The sequence below is a fragment of the Xyrauchen texanus genome, chromosome 45, assembly GCF_025860055.1.
Source record: "Xyrauchen texanus isolate HMW12.3.18 chromosome 45, RBS_HiC_50CHRs, whole genome shotgun sequence".
NCBI lineage: Eukaryota > Metazoa > Chordata > Actinopteri > Cypriniformes > Catostomidae > Xyrauchen > Xyrauchen texanus.
The window spans coordinates 18,364,591-18,386,556 of NC_068320.1; the positions used below are offsets into that span (position 1 = coordinate 18,364,591).

The 21,966-nt window shown below is 36.2% G+C and overlaps 1 protein-coding gene across 3 annotated transcripts in view; it reads left to right on the forward strand.

Annotated features, from left to right (window-relative positions):
• btbd11a (BTB (POZ) domain containing 11a) overlaps positions 1-21,966 on the forward strand; it is a 153,998-nt gene that overhangs the window by 27,276 nt on the left and 104,756 nt on the right. The gene's annotated exons all lie outside the window — the stretch shown is intronic.

Genomic DNA, 21,966 nt, shown 5'->3' on the forward strand with positions numbered 1-21,966 from the left:
CGTGACATTCTTCACTTATTTTCCTCAACAAACTAATTTAAAAATAAATGATGCCACATAGTATAATGCACGTATATGCAGGCCTTGTTTTCATAGGGTGCTTTAGTTCATCCAGGAGAAAAATACTTGTGCTTCTTTGATTGTATAAACTTCTGCAGTTAAAAAAACAAAACCATTTCACTCTCCATTTAGCCCTTAATTTCCCTGTGACAGGTTCTGAAAGGAATAGTTCACCCAAAAATGATAATTCTGTCATCATTCACTCATTTAAAGACCGTGGAAAAGAAATGTTGCAACATTACAGCACTGCTTATGTGCTTTGCGTTGTGATGTCTTGAATAGGCCTGAAGTGTATCTTACATCAAGAAAAACTGGAATAAGCTCTGTGGGTATTGCAGCAGGCAAGATAGAAGCAAAAATACACTTCTAACCTCCTCATATCTAAAGATTCAGCAAACAGATGAGGTACATTTTAATGGACTGGAAAGCTTTCCATGATTTTTATAGAAGCTGTAACAGTGCCATAACCAGTAGGCCCTGGGTGCAAAAAATGTATCGTTAAATCATGGCTGGGGGAGATATTGTATGAAAATATTTAGCAACCTCTCATCAGGGTATCTCCACAACCACATCACAACTCATTCACAGTAGGCCAACTGCTATCTGTATGTTGCAAATTGTCAGTCAAACAGTAGGCAGTTGGTAGATTATTTGTGTAGCAAAAGAGCTTGTTAAAACAGGGCAAACTCCATAGTGTGAAGCAGTGGGGATCCATCAATTTGTGAGGGAGTTGGGAAGTGCCCGTGTTAGGAGGTTTTGCTTGGACCCATGTTAAACTCCATTTCTACTTGGAAAAACTTCTTGCATGAGATTTTGAACATGCACAATTAGAAGATCAAATGACACTGAAAACCCTAAATTGACTTTACTTCTTTGATTCATTAAACTTCTATCAATTGAATTCAGTTATGACATCTCCAAAACTTGTGTTAAGTTCACTTATGGGATAGTTCACCCAAAAATTTAAATTCTCACATCATTTACTCACCCTCATGCCATCCCAGATGTGTATGACTTTCTTTCTTCTGCAGAACACAAATTAAGATTTTTAGAAGATCTCAGCTCTGTAGGCACATACAATAAAAATGAAAGGTGAACAAAACTTTGAAGCTTCAAAAAGCACATAAAGGCAGCATAAAAGTAATCCATATTACACCAGTGTTTTAACCACCCCTGTCTTCTGAAGTGATTTAATCGCCATCTTGCCATTGCAGTCTCTAGGCACGATCATGGTTTCATGCTCGATTACACTTTCTAGAGGGTGCTAGAAAGTGTAATCGAGCTTAAAAGCATGATCGCCAAAGAGACTGCAGATATCATCATTTGAGTTAATTAACTTAAAATCTTAAGTCTTTGGCTAAGGCAGAATCAATGGACACGTGAGCATCGGAAAAGGACCTTGGAGCAGTGGAAGAAGGTCGCATGGTCCAATGAGTCATGTTTTCTTTTACATCATGTTGATGGCCGTGTGGAGGGAGTGTCATGCTCTGGGCAATGTACTGCTGGCAAACACTGATTCCGGCCATTCATGTGGATGTCAGTTTGACACGTGCCACCTACCTAAACATAGTTGCAAACAGGTACACCTCTTCATAACTATGGTATTCCCTAATGGCAGTGGCTTTTTTCAGCAGAATAATGCGCTCTGCCACACAGCATACATTGTTCGGGAATGGTTTGAGGAACACGATGAAGAGTTCAAGGTGTTGCCCTGGCCTCCAAATTCCTCAGATCTCAATCCTATTGAACATCTGTGGGATGTGCTGGACCAACAAGCCCAATCGATGGCAGCTCCACCTCGCAACTTACAGGAGTTGAAGTATCTGCTGCTAATTTCTTAGTGCCAGATACCACAGGACACCTTCAGGGGTCTTGTAGAGTCCATGCCTCGGCGGGGTTTTGATGGCATGTGGAGGTCATGTGGTCATAACCTTAAGGCTCATCAGTGTATATTTGAGGTATGATCCCAAAACTTTACATTTCAAGTTATGTTTAATTAAGAAAACTGGATTTTTCCAGTAATGACAACATTAGAGTTTACAGACAGGACCACATAGTCTGAGAGACCCAACTTCAGTCATTTTGAGAAATTGGCAATATTTCTATTTTATTTAATCCCCTTACTTTTTCAGTTTAGCTTCTAAGCTTGAAGTCTGAGTTTAATTTTTATTTAACTAAGTAAATTAAAAAAAAAATTAAGTGGAGGTGTTTGGGACCTAAAGGCCTATTCAAGGAACGTACTGTTCAGAAGAGCGTGTATTGGTAACCTCAGTGAATCAGCATGTATGTTAAACTAGTGTAGGCACAATTATGTGTGATTCTGGATTACTGGGTCAGAAAAGTTGCCCATGGGTATTTTGATGATCTTAGAGAGAAAGAACTGTGATGATGCAGACTTTGTTCATTGACATGGAAAAATGTCCATTCTGTTGTGTATTTGTGAGTTTGCACTTGACTGTTGCTTTCATACTTGATTAGAATCTCACCCGAGGGCTGCTGTGTTTATTGAGAGAATACTGAACCAGTGGCAGTTTCTTGTTATACGCAGAATAAATGGTTGCAGGGCAAATTGATTCTTTGATATTGAGTATGATATCTTACCAAGCCAAACCAGCTAGGATGTTATAATTTGCATGGCACTTTTTGTAAAATTTAATTTGCATTTAGATTTGATAGTGGCTCAAAAGGTGTCAGATCTGAAAAAGTGTAAAAAAAAACAATAACATATGAGTGTGAAAGTGCCTTAAAAACTATTTTAGCATTTCCTGGAGAAATTCCAGTGCGTGCAAGGCAGTAAAATAAATATATGAGTGTTTTAGGAAAAATTATAGTGACAAAATAGAGAGTAAATAGAGAGAGAAATTTGAAAATATGGAGTAATTGATAGTTACATTTAATATAAATGTATAGATTTAAATAGATTTGCATTTTAGTATGCAAATATTACAATGATGTCATTGTTGTCATTACATTTTAAATGCTGAACACTCAACCCCAGCGGCGTGACGCAAGTTAGGATGTGTTTTTGCGTGAGCATTTTGAATGGGAGTTTGTGCAAGGCCCGGTTGAAAACTCGCAAATTACTCAAACAACAACACGGAGAAGAAAAATAGAAAAGCATTCACCGTCCTTGACTGGATGACTTTAGTGTATATGAGCCCAGTAAATTTCAATAAAAGTTGTGCATCTCAGTCAAATTCTGACTGCATTGAATCAGGATTAATGTATATCTAAAAATCACATAGTAATGAGTATGTCAGTAATTTTATTTTGCATTATAGGTTACATTTTAATGTTTGATATAATGATGTTTAATTGCTGCTGTTACTGAAAAACCTTTCTGATGTTTTTTACTATATGTTTTACTGGCTCTTGAATAATAACATTAAAATCTTGTTTCAGGAATGTTTAAGAAACTCTTAAAAATTATATTGTTTTAATACAATATGCCCCATTTTAAGAGCACTAGCGCTAGGCACAGGTGGGTTTCAAGAACTCTCGCAAGCAAATCGCTAATGGACGAGGTCAAGTGCAATTTCATTCTGAGGTTTTCTCCGATTTTTCCACAGTCTGTGTCCTATAATATAGTTAATTCCCTCAAGCACCAGCGATATAAACAAAGACAGCACATTCATAAGAAGCTGGTAGTGTAAATAGACTGCAATGAATTAGAAGAATTGAAATATTTCTATGACGTTGACATGCTCCGTTTGTAAGCAAAGGAAGTGTGATTCAAGTTAAATTGCAGAGGTGAAATTATTATTAATAATTTTCATCTACTAACTTATAAATCATGGCTAGTATTAATAGTGATTGTATCAGCACGCACTTCACTTTTACCGGTTGGTTTTGATTCTGAAAAACTAGTTCATTTATTGACTATTCACTTGTGTATAGTAATGTATTTTAATGGAAAATATTCAAACTTTAATATTGGTTTTAAAAGGTTGTATTTATTAAAAAAGTTTACTACATTAGTTAACATTAACTAACAATGAAAATACTTTTACAGCATTTATACATATTATTTAATGTTAATTTCAGCATTTACTAATACATTTTTAAAATTGAAAGTTGTATACGTTAACATACATTATTAATTAAGTTCAACTAACAATGACCTATTCGTATTTTTAAAAAGGAACATTAACAAAGTAATAAAACATTTATAAAAAATTTAAAAATATATTGTTCATTGTTAGTTCATGAAACCTTATTATGATGTCATATTGTACTATCAAAGAAAGATGGTTCAGTATGTCTGAGGTTTTGAATTAGTCTGTTATCTATTCCAACATAACCATTTTCTTCTAAAAAATCCTGAACAAAGGATCATGGTATTTCTTATTATAATCTTGTTGATGCGCTTAAACTGTTAAACTGAAATTCTCCATGGTTTTTCTTCATAAAGGGAAAATAAATGCTGAGCCGATTAACCATCATAAGAATAAGATTCAGATGAATGAAGATGAAGATGTTGGATAGACATTCAAACTCTTTTGGACTTGTGTAATTGTTATGAAGTTTTTCTGGAAGTTCTGCATATAATGGGGCTATTGCTTCAGGTCCCATTCACACTTTATTAGGCTTTTTGAAGTGTTACTTCCAAATGCCGGGCAAGCCGACAGCCAGGCCACATGAATAAATCAATCAGACCATGAGAGGTCATCTGGGAAATCTCAGTATCATTTTACAACAGTTGGCCTTGAATACGGGCTTATGCACATGCACAAAGACAAGATCAGGCACAGAGTAATGTACAGTAAAAGCCCCTCTTATATCAAAAGACAATCGACGATGGCCCTTAGGGATCGCATTGCGCAGCACAGCAGGTGGGTAGACATTCTCATTATCTGCTTGCATCCTTAGGGAGTTTATTTGACAACACTGAAAATCTTCAGTAATAATTCATGGCATAATATCTCAAGTGTGGATTGTATTTTACATTTTGCCCCCAGTTTGGTCCTGATTGTATTTCAAATTAAAATTGTCATTTGAAATAAGAGTTTGTTGTGCTGTGTAAACACTAACTCCCTCCCCAGAATGCTCAGACCATTTTTTGAAACTTTAATGAAAACCTTGTGCTGTTTCTGGCTGTGGTAGCACCTACATCTCTGCACAGTCTTCTGATGGATCTCAGCTCTTGAAACAAATGGCTGAAGATCCCTGATCAGTTGAGACCAGCATTTACTGTTTATTTTGTATGTTTAAGTGTGGATTGTTTTTAGAAATGATTGTCCATTGCTTTCCCCTTTTGTCTTTGATACTGCATTGATTTCTGTATCCATGTGGTCCATTTGTCTGATAACAAGTCAACACCATCGATTGCACGTTACCAATTCCTCCCTAGTCACATCCAACACAAAGCACCCTATCACCTTTTTACCCTCTCTCCATTTTCCTTAGCCATAGATGAGGCAGTCATACATAAATTCTGCTCTAAAGGAGACTGGCTTCTGCTGCCCTGCTCTATAGAATCTCTGTACTGAAGAATTTATGTCCTCTGAACTGGTAAGAACATTCAAGGGACCCTAGAAAAAGTCACAACCACTGGCCGACAGGTCCCTGTGCTGATTATCTCGTGTCTTCGCAATTTCTCAGACATTACAAGATTGTTGTGGCTCTAGGAGTTCGGAATTGAGCCGCAAGAGGATAATTGTCCTTTATCTTTAAGGGCTGATCAACAAACATCCAAGACAATACAGAGGACAAGTGCATTGTAGGCCTGAAACATACTTGACGCAATTACATGAATGCAAACGCTGCTCGATTCGCAAGTTCAATTTCGTGGGTTGTTGCTGTTCCGACCCGGCTCGTAAAAAAGGGGCAGAGACAAAAATCTAAGTATGAAACATTTATTAAGTCTAGGGGTTATGTATATGTGATGTGGACCTCCATCTACACGTATCTTCGTGAGTGTGTATGTGTGTGTGCATGTGTGTCAAAAGAGAGAGAGCGAGAGTGTGCCGGGTACCATGCTAACTAGCCTACACCACCACACATGTGTATGCTACTAGCAATTATCCCCAGTCACTGCCTTAAGCTCTAGAACAGCCACTGCTAAAGCAAAAGGAAGCAGGAGGTCATACCATTGCGTTCTGAAATGTGTCAGATCGGAATTCATAAAGTAACACATATTTGCCTAAACTTTCTTCTACAGTCAGTTATCTCTTTCAAGTCAACAACTTTCATTGCAGAGCAACAGTTTGAAGAGGGTCCTGCTAAGCAAGTTTATATGTTAATAGCAAGCTACCTGAACAATAACACATTAAGTTATGTTCAACAAGTATGCAGACTTGCAATACTTTGGCCAAGCATTCGCATCTGCATTTGTGTACTTGCAAAAGTATGTTTCTGTTTTTGACTATTTTGCGTTTGGTTTGCATACTGTTTGTGCCAGAGGAAGTTCCCCATACTGAGTTAATCACAGGCTCCATTTTCACCTAGCATGAGTTTTCGGTGATCGGATCACTATCAGATTGCACTTGACCACATTAAATGACAGATCTAAATACACCCAAAACGCATTTTGATCTGATCATGATCGGATCACTGAAACCAAATTCAGATGTGATCAGGGACAGATTCTGAGCACATTCAAAGATGGTGTAAATGCTAATGCATTTTTGTAACAAAAATGATTAATTATGTGATGAGGTTACTGTACAGTCATCTTTTGATTTGTTAAGTTTATGGTAACGGATCTTGTGCCCTCAAAGCCAGACCAAGAATGTAATTTTATTGAATATTACTAGCTGGTTTCTCATCATGCCATGTCATGGACACCACAGTTATTAAACACGTATGTCATCATTAGTATGTCCACATGAAATGACCTGTCTAGAGATATTACAGGGCCACCCACCTAAAATTTAGATTCTATAGTGAGGTATGTGAATAGAGAAATTCCATCGCCCTAAAGGAAGCCTTTCTAAAAAGAAAGAACTGGGTAAGTACAGTTGATAAGTTATTTTCAGCCTGAAATGATCATGCATTTACAGTGAAAATAAAAAAAAAAATCTATTTTATTTAAGTAATGCAGGCAGGCAGGATAGTTCACCCATACAAAATACAAATTCTGTCATCATTTACACTCATTTACTTCATTTTCAATGTGTGGAAAACAAGATGCAAAGAAATTGAATAGTGACTGATGCTAATATTCTGACTAACATTTCCTGTTGTATTCCGAGAAAAAAAAAAGTCATATAGTGTGACATGATGGTATGAAAATCATAGAAGAATTTGCATTTGTAGATGAACTATCCCTTTAATTTGGTGGCACTGCAGAATCTGTGTTTATTTTATTCAAATTCATTCATAAGGGTTAGGGAAAAGTTACCCCAAAAATTACATTTCTGTCATAACTGACAGAATCTAAACATACGTTTACATGGACACCAGAAAGTGGCCTATTGCGAGAAAGCAGGTTATTGCGAGAAAACATCGCTCCGTTTACATGAGCTGTATAAGCGGTGTAGTCTTTACTTCTGTATATATGCGGCTCAGTTAGAAAGCAGATTTTTAATGCAATTTCCCAACGACACTTGTGTAAATAACAAACATGGATCTGAGGAAGGCTTTGCTATTTTATTCTTTGTTAATTTTCTTTTTCCCCCAGATATTTCAGTTGTTGCTGTGTTTGTTTTCTTAATTTTCTATCATGACCTGCAGCGGAATTGCGCTGCAATAGTGGGGTTTCCCTCTTACTTACTGTAAACCTTCTGGATTCCCCCAATGTATGAGCGTTAGGCATATGCGAACATTAGGGACAGATGATATTTTACATTGGTGTAGAAATGGGTATAGATAATAGTGGAAGTGATTTTCCCACTGCCCGTACACGCACATGCGCTCTCTTCAAAAACCTGTTAGAACGGCACTTACATGGCGATATTCAAGCTTTGAAAGTAAAGTGTGATTTCTGCACCAACAAACTGAATGGCAATCTATTTATATTCAACTGAGGACATAATAACACTCTCAACCAAAGCTAACCAAAATTTTATCTATAGATGTGAACCCTTTTCATAGTCAGAAACGTCCTCACTAATCTTTAGGTGAATGTTCGAAAGAGTCACTTTCTGTTGTGGAAGTCCTTTTTGACCACAATTCATTCTCTCTTTTTAGAAAGTACCTCTCTTTGTAAATGTGCTACAAATGACCAGCCTTTCAAAAGTGTCTCTACTGAGCGATAGGGTGCACAGGCACCTGCCTTTTTTTTTCCCGCTGAGGTCTGATGACTTTTATCCTGGCTCTGTGAGCAACTCCATCCATCATGGAAAATTTGATCTCCTGTAACAATCCCTCGTTTCTCAGCCTGTCTGGGGTCTAATGGAGAGGAACAGAGATAGATTGTGAGGTGTGACGCCATGACAACTCAAAGCTCTTCGAGGACACCCCCCTGCCATTGGAGGATTTCTAGTTTTGTAATTACTTTGAGTTAAATATTCTTGTGGTTTCAAGAGTTGTTTGAAACCCGGGTTTCTCAAGTGGTTGCACAACAGGGCTCGTTCAATATGCAGAATGTGTCGGCTTAATATGCAAATTATGGTCAATTATCTGTCCCTACTTGTCCTCATTCAAAGGGGCTGACGTCAGAGCATGTCATTCAATTAGATTGTTAATTTGATTTTGGGCTTGTTTTTGTTGTTTAGAGGTCAGTGAAGCATGTCATAATACTTGGTCAAATTAAGGACAGTTGGGCATACTGGACAGTCAGAGATGTGTTTACAGCTTAGATTCAAAATTGTATGTGAAATTAACATAACAAGCTACTAAAGTATTGATTTTCTTACAGTGTATAGCAGAGCATGTAACCCTTGTCTTTGTTTATAAAAACATGAGTTTATCATTTTGCTGCAGAATCTTCTTGCACTGAGATTTACACAAAAGATAAAGCAGAATATTAACTATTTGAAGTTACCTGTTTTCCGGTGGAATACATTGCCCTCACTTTATCTTGGTTTCAGAGTATTACATGTGATTTACACTGAACCATAAGTAAAACCTATTAGGCTAGTTTTCTATTTTTTCTAGCCCATGCAGGGATTCATAGTGATATTTAGAACAGTGATTCTCAACTGGTTTTGTTTCAGGGCCCAGATTTTACATCAAGTGGTAAATACAGTAGCATTTAGTAAACATCAGTAAAAAAAACAAATTATGTAAATATTTACCTAAATATCAAACATATACTTTTTTTTTACATCCTGTTTTAATATAATCATGTTATTATACCTACATTTTTTGCAAAAATAATTTTTATGTGGCTTTTTGAATGTATCGTAACAGTTTCCTCATGAAATAAACACTTGAGGTGCCACAACAAAAATGTATTCCCTTTCACACAACTTTTAGATTATCAGTTCATAAATTATATATTTTTTTGGAACTTCTCTGTTCCTCGCACAATGCTATCTTATGACATCTAAAAACTTTTACAATAATATGACTTGTAAGGTGCAAAATTAGTTAAATCAGAGCTGGCAGAATTAATGCGTTAATGCATGCAATTAATTAAAGTTTAATGCGTTGACTTTGGGAAAGCCACCTTTCTGAAACGTTTAAAGTTACTTGAATCGGTGCTATTTTATTTAGTGCATTTCTATCTTTATACTGTGGAAGACTATGTTTGGAAAATGTTAATAAAGCATTAAATTGTATTTTGACAGGAAAAAAAGTATATATATATATAGTGCCAAATTTTAGCACTTGCAAAATCTGTGATTAATAATGATTTACTAGAAAATATTATGCAATTAATCACAATTAAAAATATTTATACTACAGGGCTGTTGAATGCTTGATTCTGATTGGTTGAGAACGTTCTAAGGTGTGCAATTATTTTCAGGGAAACGCACGGCTAAAGTAGTTCCAGGCAGGTCTTGACCGCATTACAGTTCCATATCACTTCGCGTAGTCAACTGTAATAACGGAAAATAGGATACAATTCATAACAAGAAGTGACAGCGACAAATCCACTTCAACTTCAAGAGGATTTGTCACCAGACACAGCAGCCCAATACGTCGTTGGATGATTTGAATTCTGTCAGCCCAATGCGCTTGATCTGCCATTTTCGATGTCTGACTTCACCATCAATGGAAAGCGTGCAGTTTAATTTTAATAAATAAATTCGTTCGAATTAACGAATGAATTATAACGTATGAATTAATAAATAAATAATATGGCGCTACATGATTTTCTGTCTCATTATTGCAACCTCTGTCTCTCTAATAACTACACTAATAACTGCATTAGTCTGCTGTCAGTGGCTCAAACCTCCGTTACTAACTCTAAAATGACGTTTTGGAATTAGCAACGGAGGCATGGGATTAGATGCGTAAGAAATTAGTCCTACATACAAGAGCGTTTTAATGACAAAAACTTGACAAACGTCTAGAATCACATCATCTGAACAATGTTTCGAGGTGTGGTAACTGTAGTTACCCGAGGTGTAACGGCCACTCCGCTTCGCGTCGTGACCGCATTACCACACCGGGTGTGCATTATTTTTCTAATAATTCAACGGCCCGTCGTCAATTATTCCTTACATATATATCGACTGACAGCACTAATTTAAATATGTACTATGCATGATTGTGCTTAGTTGCATTTTATAATTTTTTTTTTTTTATTATTGTTTTTTTCTCTGGTGTTTGTGACCCTATCAGAAAGGACCTGAGACCCACTTTTGGGTTGCGACCCGGTTGAGAACCACTGATTTAGACAGATTGTGACAACTTACATTTTATACCCAATTACAAGTCCATATTTAGCATTCATTATGTTCAAGCCCCTAATTGTGGTCTGTTTAAAGAAATCAATACTTCACTGACATTAGATTAGCCATCCCAATATGCACTACACTGTTGCTGCTTTGCCTTTAGGGTAGGTTGGAGCTAGTGCACATTCCAGACTCGGAAACTAGTCTAACTTATTGTAAGGACGGCCATGCATTTCGGCACTTGCTCAGTTGTGTTAGGTTATTGGGATTATGTGTGCTCAATATCACACACAGCGTTTTGCCGTTTTGTTGTTGTTGTGAATTTCAGTGAGTCGATTGACTGAAATGACGATGTGACTGACAGGGGCTTATTGACCACATGCTTTAACGGCTTCCAGTTCTGCAGTTGTCCCTCACTTTGCCATTTCTGCATGGTGATGAATCAATGACTGCCGTGGTCTGAAAACAACATGCCCTTCCACCGCATTAAAGGTTTCCTAACCAACTTGGGCTTTTATCTGCCAAATCCATGAAACCTTTGAAGGGAAAGTGTGGTTTAATTCCCGTGAGTGTACATTTAGTTGTTCCTTTGATCGAAAAGGTTGTATTGTCTGAGAGTTCCAACATGATTAGGCAAATAACAATGTTTTTTTTTTTGCCACTTTAATGTCTATAGCATGCAGTTAAAACTCTTAGAAAATTTATATTTGCTTTGTTTCATCATTTAATGTGCTTTTCTGAGAATTTCAGTCTTATATTTCTGCAGAGAAAAAGATGCATTGTAAAATGGGGCGAAGTCTTTTGTATTGCGCTTTGCCTTAAAAATCACTTAGATACTGCCCCTCTTAAGAGCGTAAAAAGTCACAGAGGGTTCACAACTGGAAGGGCATTAGAAGTAGTGCCACAACAACCAATTCACCTGTAGATTTGAAAGACAAATATCTTGAAGCTCTTTTTGCCAACATTATGAAACACAGAGTTTCATATTATTGATTATTGCTCAGTTTAATTCAGTCTTATCCATTCACTTGCACCAAAGTGTTTTAAACATATTAAGCATCTGTCTAGCCTCAATAATAGACAGGGTTGTGATTGATTCCTCAGGTATTGTAATTAAAGCTGGTATGAATGTAAATATTTAAAGATTGGCAAGAGTCATCATATAATAAGCACATTCTTTAAAGTGTGGATGTCTGTATAATATTGCTTGCTTCAGTTTTATTTTACATATACACTGTGTGGAGGCAGGGGTGTGATCGAGTCCCGATTTTTGGAGAGTGAGGTCCGGGAAGGCTGAGTGGTTAAGGATTTACACCTGTGCCAACACCTGTTTGTATTCCCTGTGAGCTGTGACACGGAGATAAAAGGGGAGATGAAGTGTCTCGTTACAAATACAGTCCTTATATTGATAATATTCCATTTTTCTACACACTCAATGTTTGCTTTTCAGCAGAACACTCTTTGGTTCACACACACACACACACACACACACACACACACACACACACACACACACACACACACACTGGAAGCTCAGCTCTCTCTCTGCCTCCTCCGCTTTTATCTCCATGTCACAGCTCACTGGGAATACAAACAGGTGTTAGCACAGGTGTAAATCCTTAACCACTGAGCCTTTCTGGACCTCACTCTCCACAGATCGGCACTTCAATCACACCCCCGCCTCCACACACTCACTGAACACTTTATCAGGAACACTATGGTCCTAATAAAGTGCCCCACATGGTCTTCTGCTGTTGTAGCCCATCTGCCTCAAGGTTCCACGTGTTGTGCATTCTGAAATGCTATTCTGCTCACTACAATTTTACAGAGTGGTTATCTGTGATACCTGTCAGCTCGAACCAGTCTGGCCATTCTCTGTTGACCTCTCTCATCAACAAGGCGTCTGTCTGCAGAACTGCCGCTCGCTGGATGTTTTTTGTTTTTGGCACCATTGAGATGCCAAACTACACTCAAGTTATTGCCACACAAGTTAGTTCATTACTGCTTCATATAACTTTGTTAGATACTTGGAGTATGTATCGTTATGCTTACTAGTTACCAGAAGAACCATCCTACTTCATGTGCTGGATGAGCTACTGTTCAATCTGGCAAAGTTATCGGATGACCTGAGAACTCTGCCACACTTTCTGTCTGGTGTGCATATGTTGTAGTGCTGTTGTTTATTGCAACGTTTAATGTTTATTACCTTTTATTTAGTAAGGCTTATTTGTTCATAGAGAATCAGAGAGTGATAAAAGGGCATGATGAGTCTAAGGGGTATTGGCAAAGGTTGTTTGAAAATATACTTTATTTTTGTAATTCCATTTGGTGCCACTAGTAGCACAGAAATTACACACTTCACCTTTAAGTTTCAACCAATAGGTGCCTGTGGTGTTTAGGGAGGGGGGTAGTCCTCCTCCTCAATTCACTGCAAACTCTGGAACGCCCAATTTTCAACATCCAATCATTTCCCAATGGATAAATTCAAGTTCCGCCCTATATTTGTTCCCATTGAATATCCTCATTCACTCAAAATATGTCACAAATCCAAGGTTTAAGGTTTATTATTTGACACATACATATTACATACATTTGATGTAATAAATCCAGCTTCATCACTACCTGTTTCTATTACCTGTTTCAGTTAAAACTACTCTGCTTAATGGTCATGTATAGCATCCTAACTGAAACGTTGGCCTGTTGCATTGGATATATTGTTGTTGCCCAGAGTAGATAATTTCTGTCTTGTGTTATGAGGAAGCTTGGGATCTAATTGACATGAGGTCTTTGGGCTCAGATGGCCATGCACAGAGTCAGTGCCACCATAATGTCCCATCACCCAAAGTCCTGTCTCCATGAAAAGCCTTTTTATCTCAGCTGTCTCATTTATCCTCTCACAGAGAGACTAGCAGTACTCTGAAATAGCAACTATAGGAATGTATATTTTTCTCATCATATTATTATACTGAGTGCAGACACAACACTGCATGTGTTTATCACAGTATGATTAAAGATTTAATAAAAAACACAAGATTAGTATGATTTTGGCATTTCTGCAATCCGCCACTACATCACGCAAACATAGACTGGAACTTAGTAACTATTAGTTATGTTCTTGTCCAAACAAGTTCCCAGAATTCCACTTAGGGCCAGCCTTTAACGATCAAAATAGAAAACAAGGAATTTAGAGGCTTTGCATTACATAACTGGTATGAATGCCATTGGATACAGATGAGAAGATAAATGTTTTTGCAACTAAATAAGATATGTAGCTTTATATAATGTTGCCCAAATCTTAACCTAATACATTAAGAACATTGATATGTTAATGACAGCAATGACCATGAAAACGCAGATTACTTGTAGAGATACATAAAAAATATGTGTGTTGAATAGATAGATAGACAGACAGATAGACAGACAGATAGACAGACAGATAGACAGATAGATAGATAGATAGATAGATAGATAGATAGATAGATAGATAGATAGATAGATAGATAGATAGATAGATAGAGCAATAGTTGATAAGATACATATAAGTGTCATGACAGCTGAATGTTGTGAGAATTGTCATTTGGAAGGCGTAGACTTCACAGGTAATTGCAAATATGAACTGGGAATACACCATTTGCATGTTGAATAAACAGGTTTAGAAAGGTTTATACATCTGTAACAACTTAAGTTCAGTATCTATGTGACAAAACACTTTTTCACTTCGCGCACTCACACTTCTGATACTGCTGACAGCTGCACGAGAGAGAAAGTGAAAGTTAGAGCAGATTTATTGGTGCAGATTCTGGAAATACAGTTTGATACAAAAACAAGTTTATTGATTTGATGTGTTCATCTGTATCTATTGGTTTACTAATTAATAATACAGCTGCACTGTAAAGTTAATAAAAGTGTGCAGAAATTTCCCAGCATTATGAACGTGGGAATTGTGCGCAATATTCGCAATCCCTCGCTGAATTTCAGGCTCTGCAAACTGTTTTATATTAAAATATTGGGTTCCCCTCCTTTTATAATTTCATTATACAAAAAAAAAAAAAACATTACTCTGCAGTCTGCTAAATTAATGCAATGAAAAGCTGCGTCAGTAGCATTTTGTTCCCTCTTGTCATATACTTCAAGGTGGGACAAATCAAAGGTCATCGCGGGCCATCTATCTATCTTAGTTTGGGCATCTCTGAGTCCTAAATATTACAGACTTGGCAGTTGGCGCATTCTTCATTTAAAACAACATGCTCTTTTGTGCAAGGTCAAATAAGTTATATTTAATTAATTTTCTCCATTTTAAAACAGCCATCTAATCGATGCTAATTAAAATGTTTGCAGTTCTCAGATTCTCTCTAATCACAATAAAAATCACTCTGATAATTGACTTGGAGATGGCCCTGGACTGAGACCAGATCAGTTCTTGTGTCTCTGGTATATTTTCATTCCCATGGGTTTGCCCGCCTGTCTACCATCAATGTCACGTGTCTGATCATGTCCCATGCTCCATCGGGAGACCAATAAGACTGGCACATGTCACCAGTATTAGGGATTACCCGTCACAAATCCAGCACTGTCATGTCATGTGGGTATTAAATCAACAGGGCCTGGCCCACTGTCACATTTACCGCAAGCAATCTGATTTCATGTCACTGATCAATTACTGGTTGACTAACAGTGTACTTACACAACACTATAAATAGAGCCATTTTTCAACCGCTCAACTGCAAGGCATTTGTAGATTATTTATGTGAGATGATGTATGCTAATCAATATACAAGTGGAATAAAATAAAAGAATCATTGATTTTTACCTGATTTTCCTTTACTATATGGGGTAGAAGTTTTCGTTTTGTAAAGAAAATCACACAATGGTGGAATTTATGTTTGTTTTCAAAACTGTTTTCTAGAATTGAACCATAAACCTTTAGATCAAAAGGTTTTTAAGTTTATGAGAAATAAATTCAGGCAAGTGTGTCCAAGCTTTTCACTGGTGCTGTATTTCTTTCAGCACACTGTCCTAGTTCAGGCCCCTCTATATTAGCTGTTTTTGCTTATGTGGAAAACTGTCAAAGAAATGGATTTTGATTTTTGCAGTGATAGAGTTGATGCATAAGAGAAGAAGTTTGAGGCCATTGAAGTAAATTTGCCAGGCAAGGCTCAAGTCATATTCAATCTCTCATAAATCTCAGATGTTGATGTTATTCAACTTATGGAGAATAACATCAAAGAATAAAAGAGACTTATGGGCTCTTTTTGTGGTTTAACATGCTTTTTTATGTACAACTGATCCTCCCCATGTGAACTTTAAAAACTCTAAACAATGGGAAATATGAAAAACAGAGGGAGACAGAAAAGCAGTGATGCCTTTTCAGAGACACAAACTTTAGGCTGTTAAATTATAAGGTTTTTTATTCATTTTTATTTACGTTTTATTTTCAATTTGTAATTCCAATTTTGTTCATTTTCACTCTGTAATTGTTAGTTATAGGTAAGCTTAAGGACACATCCTCACTAATACGTTTTCCATTTAATGCATGATACCATTTTCTATTTCCTAACGCTAACAGGTATTCCCAACTGGGGGTACGTAAGCAGGTGTCAGGGGGTATATGAAAAGATTGGCTTTATTTAACCTATAAAAAGAAAATGTATGACTTAAAATATAAAAAATATGGATTATGGCTGCATACAAATCTCCCGATTTATAGCGACCTTGATTTGAACAATTTCGATATAAATTCTTAAAATCCCAAGATACTTTTTTTTTAAATATGTTATGTTCAGCACTGAAATCATTTCATAGTTTCACTTCGTATTGAGAGTAAAAGTTTGGCAGAGGCAATCGTAATCCATCCTGGAATGATGTGTCTACTTGTTTTTCCTCATTTAGCTAATTTCATCATAGTCCTTTATGTGGTTAATTTCACTTTTCCAAAATTTCCACACCCAACATTACAAATCCTTCTCAATATCAGAATCTGTAAAAACTTTCAATCCAAACACAATAAAAGCATGCAACTCACTCGCAAACTTACTCAAACCAAAGGCTTTTATTTTCATTTTTCCCCCAACATTTTCTCTGTATTGTAGTCATTCCTTCTGAACTGTCCTATTTCAGAATAACATTTCCCAGTATTCGCATCCCACATGAGGTGTTTGCCAAAGTTGTAACAACCTTTACGAATATATTTACTTACCAGCTTGTCAGTGAAATTTCACTGTAGTTCACGGCAGAACCAAACAATCCCCGTATATGAAAAATAGCATATATTAAAATGTTGCGCATCAATCTGCATAAAAGCTTACAAGGTTTTAGTCATGGTTGTCAACAATTTTGAGATAGTGAGCAGCCTTTTTTAGGACTGTTGCATAAGTCTGACCCCCCACTCAAGCAGTTGATAGACAATTGTTTTTCTTCATTTTTCTCCTCAGACAGACAGGAAGTGACAGACTAAGTGAAGTGATTGGATTCTCCTTCCTCTTCTCTCCCACCTGTCTCCCACTCATCACTTTCTTTCCTCAGGAAAGCAAAACATGTTTTTTCACACTCATAACTCAGAAGTGTCGTGCCTCCACAGTATTTTTTAGCAAAGTGGATCTTTTTCCAAAAAATAATAATAAATGTATGTTTTTGTCTAAAACATAGTGGCAGAAATCACCCATTTACATTTGAAATTTGGTTTGAACATTCTGGTAGCATGTTACTAATATTATTTGCTTTAAACTAGGGCTGTCAATCCATTCAAAATCACAAAAAAATGTCATACATTTTTTGTTGTTAACATGTTCAGTTCCAAGAAAATGAAAAATAAATAAATACATGAAAATAAGCCTCTCTGCTAGGGCAACAATTGAGCCAGGACTGTCAAATGTGCCCCTTAAAAAATGCATGATGCCCCTGTTATATATGACACCACTCAGTGGATGTGTCCATGAAAGCTTCATATTTTCAATTATATATTTGAAAGCCAACTTTTGCTGTCTCAAGGTCAAGTTAGACCATGGCTCAAGGGAGGAGACCTTCCTTGTGACAGCCACTGTCATCTTCAATCATGACAACGTGAAGGTGCCCACCAGACACTAAAGAGACCATTGTGGGAAACATTTTATATGTCATGTAGAAATCAATAGACCAATCGGAATGGCTGAAAACAGTAAGAGCAGAAATGGCAATAAAAGCGCATTCATCACAAATCTGGGAAAAGAAGTAGTCTTTAAAAACAGCATTAGATGATTATAAATATATATTTTACAATAATGCATTGTGAAATGAATTCAGATGATGCACTTGGATCACTATAAAAAAAGACATCAAATTGCCAAGAATTTGGAAACAAGTGCCAGAATATAAAATCTTCTATGCTTTTACCATCTTTTGATATGCTTCAAACATTCCATTGGTTTTTACCAAGCCATTAAACAAATAATGTGGCTTGGTGAAATATAATTTACTAACAGTGCCTGTGCAGTCTTTGAAACTATTAGTTTTTTCTACATAAAGCTAATTGCTGTGATTGACTTTTCTGTGTTTTGGCAATGAAAGGACTCTGCAACCCAATTTATTCTGAAGATAATGATGATAAAGATCTGAAACTCATGTTTAAATGGGTAATTGTTGCATAACATGTCCATAGACAGTTTAAATATTTAATGTATTCATTCCATATATTACATTTGTTTCAGTCTGCATGCATAATAATTCATAGTAAATTGTATTTGCAAAGTGTGTTTAACATAGTTTTAAATAGAGTATAGCATTTCACACATATTTTTGTAGAACAGTTTGTTTAGGTTGTTTTGATCAGTATAAATTATTTATGTCATTAGTTGAGGCAGAGCATGTATGCCAATTATTCTAATCAATTTGTCTCTTTTTTTCCATGATTCATGATGTCATCGCTGATCTCATTTTGTTGACAGGTAAGATGAATGTACTTTCTCAGATTTTTCGAACACAAAGTTTGCTAAAATGATATTCTGTATATAACTATAATGTTATCCATCACCATTAAACATCAAACAATCAATTTATAGCAAATGAAAAAATAAGGGCTGACTTTCATCAGTTCAATATTACCCACAATAGCATTTTATGGAAATGCATGGTAGATTTCTATCATCCTTTGCCTATTTGGTCAGAGTGTGCTCACCTCTTGACTTGGAGTAGCTTGGAGAATATGAGTGCCACTAACAAAGTTAAATTGGTGTCTCTCTGAATTACCTACACTGTTTGGTTTCCTTCCCACAATTGGAACTATGCAACGTGACCACAACTCATGGAGTTTATAAGAATAATGATGAGACAACAATTTCACATTTATGGAATATTCCGGCTTCAGTACAAGTTACTTTAAACTCAATCTAAAGCATTTGTGGCAAAATTTTGATTACCACAAAAAATGTTTTTTTTTTTTTTATAAAAAAAAATAAATCTGGGTTATATTGATATAATAGCAGTGAATGGGGGCCAATCCATAAATGTTAAAATACATAATGTTTAAAAAGTATAGTCACAAGACAAACAATATGCATGTTAACATAATTTGATAGTGATAAAATTGCTAAATTACCTTTTTTGTATAAAATGATATCCAATTTTAAAACATTGCCATTATGAAGTAACACAGTAAACCCTAAAACCCTTAAGGGATAGTTAAGTGAAAATTCTGTCATCATTTACTCACCCTCATGCCATCCCATCCCAATGACTTTCTTTCTTCTTCTGAACACAAATTAAGATTTCTAGATGAATATATCAGCTCTGTAGGTCTATACAATGCTAGTGAATGGTGACCAGAACTTAGAAGGTCCAAAAAGCACATAGAGTAGAGGAGTTTGCTCAACTAATGGCAGAAAGGTTAACTTTTTCAATTATTTTGTGTAACTAGTCTGACTTTACTAAAGTTGAGATAGTGTAGTATTTATGAAAGATTTAAGTATAAATGTGAAAGGGGATGTCAAAGCTGTCCTGTGACCTTCGATGTGATTAATGGCTTTTCGGTTGAAGAACACACTGGCTTGCAGCTGTTTGTTTTGCTGTTAAATTTTCTTTAAGTTTCATCTGGTGATTTAGAACAAACAGTTGTCTAGTGTTGGAAGTAGCTCCACAGCTGTGGTGAAAAGCCCTGTTGGGGAAGGGCCTCATCTGTTCCCAATAGTTTAGGCTGCTGTATAATTTTAATCAAGGTTGTATTCTAGTCTAGACCATTTTGCCCTTCAAGATTTAAATAAGTCCTGAGCATTAGCTAGTGCTGGATATTACACTCATTTTTCTTCACATACACCCTGCTGTCAAGATTATGCAACCCCTTATTGGCTTAAAAAAAAGATGTATTAGAAAATCCCTTAAGGTTTCCGTAACTCTACTTTTCTAATCAAGTTTTCCTCATAATTGCAAATGCAGTTTTTTTGTTTGTTTGTTTATTCTCACCCAAGACAATTATGTTATACAAAACCAAACTGATTTAAACCATGTCTTTTTGCCACTGCATATACAGTAGACTATAGATTTGTATTAATTTTCTTATGGAAAATGTCTGTTTTCCACTTAGAGAGATAGTCTTGCAGAATGTGGGTTTTAGATTGCAGGGCTGAATGGCCAAAACTTACGATGCCTCTCAGCGGGTGAGCTATAATTGTTTTAGATCATTAATGTAATGACAACAGGCTTCTGGGCATGTATTTGTTAAGTTTAATACTGTGATTTTTTGATTTCTGGTGATTTGTGAATCTGAGATCTGAGTAAGTGCACTGTGAATTGAATGCCTGTAAACAAGGTTAATCTTAAATCAGTAAGTCTGAGAAAGGCATGTTGTGTTATGGTTTGAAGGAGGATTACATCCAATCTTTTTCTTGCGTCCAATCAAACTCACTATTTTAGTACACATTCATCATTTTGTAACATAGCTAATACTAATACAGTATCGAGCCCTGTGTTTGTTCCATGTGTTATGCTGTATATTACATGCATATTATACTTCTGATGTTGTTATTGCTTTCAAAATGGTCAACTTTGCTATTTCATGTTACTTATTACCTTTTTATATTGGGCCAATGCAGTTCATGGTAATATTAGTGTTTATGAACATTTGTGTTACTTTTGTATTTTTGCAACTTTGGGTACTGTGTTGGGTCATCACTTGATGTGCAATATAAAAGCTGGGTCCGGAAGTAACCTAGTTACATTATCACTGCAATATAGCAAAATACTAGGACAGTCAAGGACTACATCGATGCAATGCCTCCTAATTTACCCTACGTTTCGGTCAATACCAGAGACAACCCAAGCAAATGCTGTTGAGTCAATATGGGAGAAGTAGTGTATAATTGGTGATAATTGGAGTAGTTAGGAACAAGAGGTGTCCAATGGAAATAAAGGCTGGACAACTCAATGCCGTCATGAAGAATTATTATCAGACTGTGTGACAAATGAAAAGAGAAACTCAGTGAGGGCATTGCTTTACTGGACAGTAGTGTTAAACTAAGTTAAATGAGAGATCACATAAATGTATCCAAGGCAAAGAGAATAGAAAGGCAGGGGCTATTTACACTGAGTATAGAGGAAGGTTGAAACTATTTGATTTACTGGTATAAATAGCAGAAGATATTTGCTCCCCATTATAAAAACATAGCATACGCTATTTGCATTTTATCTAGTATTGTATATAAAATTATATAAATAATAGTATTTCTATCAGGAAGAACCACAGAGCCTACCCCCGTACAGAATGGAACTCAACTGGTGGTGGGGTGGTGGAGGTTGCCATGTTAGTGCACTGAAACAGCAATGTCAGCATAGATTGTGAGCAGACTTATAAATCAATGTGATTAGCTAGGGGTTACCTAGCTAATGGTGTAATGATGTACACCTGCTAGTCTTCCCACTTGAACTACGCTGTGCTTACATATATATGATAACAAATGAATTGTATATCAAGTATAATTAATAACATAAACTATAATAATATTTAAATCACATACTATTATTTAATATAGTATACAATATAGTTCAATATAGTTGATTTGCATGTCAGTGTTTTCGAGTTACTGTCTCCATGCATTTATGCATCTTTCACTGGGCCTTTAAAGAGGGTCACATGACCACACGTGCATTAATTATGAAGCGGATTTGTCTTTTAATGGCCTAAAGATGGCTTGACCTTGAAATGATCTTTTCTAGC